The sequence below is a fragment of the Rosa chinensis genome, chromosome 1, assembly GCF_002994745.2.
Source record: "Rosa chinensis cultivar Old Blush chromosome 1, RchiOBHm-V2, whole genome shotgun sequence".
NCBI lineage: Eukaryota > Viridiplantae > Streptophyta > Magnoliopsida > Rosales > Rosaceae > Rosa > Rosa chinensis.
The window spans coordinates 47452937-47459399 of record NC_037088.1 but is presented as its reverse complement, the minus strand read 5'-3'; positions in this window follow the sequence as shown (position 1 = coordinate 47459399).

Genomic DNA, 6463 nt, shown 5'->3' with positions numbered 1-6463 from the left:
AATGGCCTCAATTACAGCCAGAACTTCAGCATCCACTGCACTAGGAACCTCAACTCTCGCTGTAAAAGCACCCACAAATTGCCATTCGGAATCCCGGAAGATACCACCATAACCTGCTGTATTGGGGTCTCTAAATGACCCATCTGTATTCACTTTCAACCATAACTCAGGAGGGGGCCACCAAGTAACCGGCTTAAAGCAACGAGCATGGCATTGAAGCGGCGACAATCCCAGCAATTTGAAAATAGGGAGAGCACTATCAGATGAAGGATAGGGCTTAAAAACAATCTGAGCTGACTCCCTAACCATTAAAAGAAAGTGATGCTTAAATCTCTCAGCGTGGAAATCAGTGCATAAATTGCGAAGCCAGTTTCTTTCATTCCAGGTGTGCCATATTAAGATGCAAACCACCATTCTCCAAAGCAATTTGGATGCTGGGGTAAGATTACGCAGTAAATCCAGAGATAGAAGGGAGTGCACACCTATTATATATGCAGGCCGGATATGAAACAAAGCAAACACCCAAGCCCAAATATCATGCAAAACAACGCACTCCCAAAATAAATGATGAAAAGATTCAGAACAGACCCGAAAAAACGAACACTGTGAGGAGAGATGCACTCCAATTTTCTGAAGATAGTCATCAGTCTTGAATCTTCCATGAAAGGCTTGCCAAGCAGCCAAGCTATTCCGGGGTTGAATTGCCTTATTCCAAAGAAGCTTGCCCCACTCAACAACCATGCCAGGAGCAGCTAATGATTTGTAAGCATCCTTAGAAGCTAAAGCACCTGACGTGGTAGCAGTCCAAATCACTGTATCTGGCAGTGGATCCAATGGAATGACAGTGTCCCGAATTAGGACAATGGCCTCTGGAAATAAGTCAGAAAAAATAGGTGGCAGCACCCATTCTTTATCAACTATGAATTTACTAACTTTGTCCTGAAGAAAAGGTAGAACACTCGACTCCAGATTGTACATATCACATAATGGAACTCCCAACCAATTATCTTTCCAAAAGGATACACTCTCACCATCACCAATTAGCCACCGAACATTAGATAGGAATAGAGGCCATAACTTCTTCAACCCAGTCCAGACGGAAGACTTTTTATAATAAGAACAAGGTTTCAACCCCAATTTCAAGAACCGGCTTTTAAGAAACAATGCCGAGGGCGACAAACAAGTAGCAACCGCCCAACAACGCTTCAGTAAAAGAGCCTTATTTAGATGAAAGAGATTTTTTAACCCCAAACCCCCTTGGGATTTAGGAGAACAACACACGGACCAAGCAATAAGAGTAGATCCTCTCTTTAACGGATCTCCGGACCAGAAGAAATTCCTCGTCCAACTTTGGACTTTGAGCAATAGCGAGCGAGGCCACTCATAAAACTGGAAGCTATAAATTAACAAACTCTGGATAGTAGCTGTGATAAGTTGCAGCCTTGAAGCCTAAGAAAGCAGCAAACCTTTCCATGCAGAAAGTTTGCATCTTACTTTATCGGCAATAGATCTGAAATAATGAGCTTTTGGACAACCTTGAAAAATCGGCACCCCAAGATAAGTAAAAGGGAGAGAGCCCTCTCGAATCCCAAGAATACGCTGAATAATAACCTCTCGAGGCCTCGCAAATTTTCCCAGGAACACAGAAGATTTAGCTTTATTAATTACCTGCCCAGAATTTCGAGCATATTCCTCCAAGAAAAGCATTAATGCTCGAATACTTCGAGAATCACCTTGCATAAAAATCATGGCATCATCCGCAAAAAGTACATGAGAAGGGGGGGATAGTTTACCCGGGCAAGCGAGTCTATTAATTCTTCCTCCATCAACTAGATCAGACAATCCTCGAATAAGAACTTCCTCTGCAATGCAGAACAGCAACGGTGACAAAGGGTCGCCTTGTCTTACACCCCTAGAGCAAGTAAAAAAACCACAGGATTGACCATTCACTGAGACAGAAAGGTATGCAGAGTGTAAAATGCTATCCACCCAATTGATGAAAGTAGAGGAGAAACCAAAAGCTCTGAGGACTCTAAGTAAGAAGTTCCAATCCAGCGTGTCAAACGCCTTACTGATGTCTAGCTTCAGAGCAATATTTCCACCTGTGCACCTGTTGTCCAATAGATTAATACATTCTGAGGTTAAGATAATGGGATCAACTATAGACCGCCCCTTGACAAAGGCACTCTGGTTCGGAGAGATGATTCTAGCAGCGACTGGACTTAGACGAGTAGCAACTATCTTAGAGATTATTTTAAAAGCAAAGTTAGCTAGAGCAATTGGACGGAAGTCAGAAATTTTATCCGCTTCTTGTGTCTTTGGAATTAATGTAATCAGACTGGAATTAAAATGTGGAAGTACAAAACCTGTTGTAAAGAAGCTCTGAACAGCAGAAATCACGTCTGAAGCCACAATATTCCAACATTGCTTAAAGAAACATCCGCTATAGCCATCTGGCCCTGGAGCACTGAACTCATCCATTGAGAAAACTGCCTCATGAATGTCAATTGAAGTGGGAACTAAAGTAAGAGAGTTATTCTCCGAGTCTGTCACCAACCTAGGGATCACTCTCTCCACCAAGCCCGAATTTACTAGATTGTCATCTTTAGTAAAGGCCCCTTCAAAATGTCGGACAATGTGATTTGCTATCTGATCATGGTCCATCAGAATTCTATTTCCAGCCCTCAAAGAAGAAAGGGATTTATGAAGCTTTCGGATTTTTACCATGTTGTGTAAAAAGGATGTGTTCCTGTCCCCCTCAGTCAACCATCTTATTCGCGCTTTGTCACGAAGCAGTGAGTCCTGCATTGTAAGCGTACTCTGATAATGCTGATAGGCTACAAGCTCCCATTGCAATCTTTCTTCAGAAGGACCCTGAGTTGAAATTTCAGTTTGAACAAGATCCAATGCCGATTCTGCTGCAGAAACCATGTGATGCACATTACCAAATGAGTTGATATTCCACTCTTTCAACCGATCCTTCAGAGCTCTTAACTTCGCTGCAAGGACAAACATTGGGCAACCCACAAAGTGTAGAGAAGACCAGAAGGTACTAACCAAATTTTGAAATTCTGGATGATGCAACCACACACTCTGAAACTTGAATGTGGGTCTAACAACAGACGGTATTCGAGAGCAGGTTAATAATAAGGGACAATGATCAGAGTTTGTCCTAGTAAGTGTTCTGCAATCAAAATTATTCCAGGCCTCCATCCAGCTCAGACTACAAAGAGCCCTATCAAGCCTCTCATAGCTTCTACGATTCTTCCAAGTATAGGAAAGCCCCTTTGTATAAACATCCAGTAATTCACATGAAGAGCACATCTGCTGAAAATCTTGATAGGAGATGGCGCTAGGAGGATTCCCACCTCGTTTTTCATGCGCCCCAAACATGCAGTTGAAATCCCCAAAGACAAGCCATGGGCCATTCACCAAATTAGCATAAACGTGATGAAGTTCCTGCCAAAGAAACCTTCTGCCAACAATGGTTGTCTTAGCATAGACTGTTGTCAACCAACACTGGATTCCATCAAGCGTGACCGAGACAGTGATTTGTTGGTCAGTAGAAGAAACTACCACAGGTGCAATATCTTTATGACAAAGTAACCAGAGATTGGGGTCCTGTTCTCCCCTATCATTAGTAGCCACAGGATTAAGCCCCATGGATCTCCAAAAGGAGTAAGGAAAAGAGTGAAGTGAAACAAATGGTTCCGATAAACATACGATTACAGGATTATGAGAACGTACCATTCTACGTAAAGCCTGTTGTGTATCCGCATTTGCGATTCCACGAGCATTCCAGTCTAAGATCTTCATCAAAAATGCCTAAGACTAGCCCCCTTGGTAAGGGCAGCACGTCCAGCTGGTTTTCGGGCAAGGGTTTTCTTCTCACTCTTTTCAACTTGTTTCTGTAGTTTTTTTGATTTTTTAGAAAGAACTGGAGTAAACTCACGTTCTTCCTGAGCATCATCTAACTGATCATCTTCAAGGATGCTTTGGCTATGATTATGAACTAACAATGGAGGAATAAATCCTTCTACTGCCGGAGTGGAGGTAGAGCTTTCAGCTGGCAGCTCTAAGTTAGTTTCTCGCCTCGTGAAACCTGGAGGGATGCTATCGCTAGAGTCAGGTTGGATTACAGGAGCCGTAGGGTACGACCCTGCCGCCACCGGACTGGAAACCATGACTGCGTTTGTTGGTAGATCGCGGGCCGCATCTGGTGGAGGAGAGTTGACCGCGTCTGCATGAGGAGACTGGGTCGCATTATCCATGCGAGAATGAGCCCTATTCTTGCGAAACTTGGCGTTTCTCTTTTTTTTCCTATGGTCTGATCTCTCCACAGACCTACCCCTGACCGTTACATCTTGACACTTCTCAACCACACTGGAGCGACAAGAACCTGCATCATGTCCAACGACATTGCATTTACTACAGATTGAGGGTGCAGATTCAAAGTCCACACCAACCACCACAACCTCACCGTTAGCTTTGGTGATACGAAGCTTGTCGGGGAGTGGTTTGGAAAGATCAACATCTATCAGAATTCGGGCATAGAGACCCACAGTACGGTCCTTGGTTCTTTGATCCAGCTTGAGAGGCGTTCCAACCCCAGATGCTATTTCAAATAGCGTTTGCTGGTCCCAAAACGCAAACCCTAGGTCCCAAAAACGAACCCAAATTTGTGCGAAGGAGTTTTTATAGGTTGTAGGTGAAAAATCCGGTGACCATTTGATAAGCCGGAGCATACCAGATTGAAGGCGCACTGATCCTGACGACCAAACACGTTGCATGTCCACCATGGTTTTAAACTGCAGCATGAAGAATCCCCTTCCTAGAGGGGCTGCAGTCCAATTGTCTAATCCAGACCAATGCATATTCAGTTGTTGTACTAGTTCATGTGTTTTGATCGGAGAAGTTACCCTACCAATCAAATACCCTAGGGATGTTTTGCCGTGAAAACCAAAGGGAGGAGAGAAAGTGGCGTGAAAAATCAAGAAGAAAATAAAAGATTACGCAAGAGATTTTCTAGGGTGAAGTTTATGGAAAGAAAAAGTGTGGACATCAAGAAAAGGACCAAATGGCGTCTAGATTCATTCCTAGAAACCCTAAGTATATTTTGGCCAAAATAAGAGAAGAAAATCAGAAAATATTCAAGGAATTTTGGCAAGAATATATTAGGGAATCTTCTTGGAGTTTTGTGATTGGTTGGATGACACACTAGGGCTTATTTGGCAATTTCTCATTGGTGGAAGGCATGTGGAATTATTAATTTAATTCCTTGAGAAAATAAACAGAAAATCACGGCTTGGAGGCCAAGCATTGTCGTTCCCTATATATACAAGCACCCTAGACGTCTCAAGACAACACCTTACAATTCAGAAAATTCTCTCTTCGTGCGAAAGCTCTCTCCATTCTCTAGTTCAACCTTTGGCGTTTTCAAGCAAGGAAGGAAGAAGCAAGAACTAGGCCGTGAGCATCTCCACCATTCCACCTTGAAGCCGTGTACTTTGAAGTTTGCTTTCAAGTTTCATTAGTTCATCATTCGAGTTATTCATCCATCTCTCCATTCACGGTGTAATTCAACCTTCTTTCTTGTAATCACTTTTGATTCTCCTTGTTTGATTTTGTTAAAGATTGTTCTAGTTAACATTTATGTTTGAACAAGGTTTATAATCTGAAATTTTATGATTGAATAAAGTATTTCGAATTCTATGTTGTGATTCCAAAGTTGCTTATATGTGATCGTTCGATTTAATTTGCTTTATAGATATCTTTTGTATTTTAATCTTATGTGGTTCGAAACACTTAGGGTTTTGATATGAATGGTGCTAGATTTAAGAACATGATTCAACTTTTTGTGTTATGAACTTAAATCAAAAGTAGTAAAGGTTTTGGACAAAAATCGAATTCAATTGAAAAGGATTGCAATTAGATGAACTTATTCATACTAAGTTGTACACTTGAGTTGATAGCCTTTCTATGTGTTTCTTGCGTTGAATATGTATGATTGACTAGTTTTCTAGGGCTTGATTACATGTTTGATAGGATTAATCTTTGTGCTTTCACTTAGGTTAATTAGCGTTGAAAGTAAAATATGGGAAATCGTTTGCTTTCTAATGTTTCACATGATCAACTCCTTTCACATGACTTGGAAGAACAATGTAGGATTAATTCGAATTTAATCATGAACTTGGTTTTAATCTTTGTTTCTTACATTTCATTCTTGTATTTGTGTTTTTGTTTATACTTAGTTTTAATTCTTGTTTTTAATTTTCGAAAAACCAAAAAACCTAAAACCCCCCTAAATTCGTGAATAGTGTTTATGTGTAAATATTATACTTTGTTTTATTTTAATTGTTTAATTGTCCTACATTGACAGGTGTACCCTCAATCCCCGGAATAGAACGATCCCTATTTGCTTATACTACTAATGATGTTTAAAGGGTTAAATTATATGCTTATT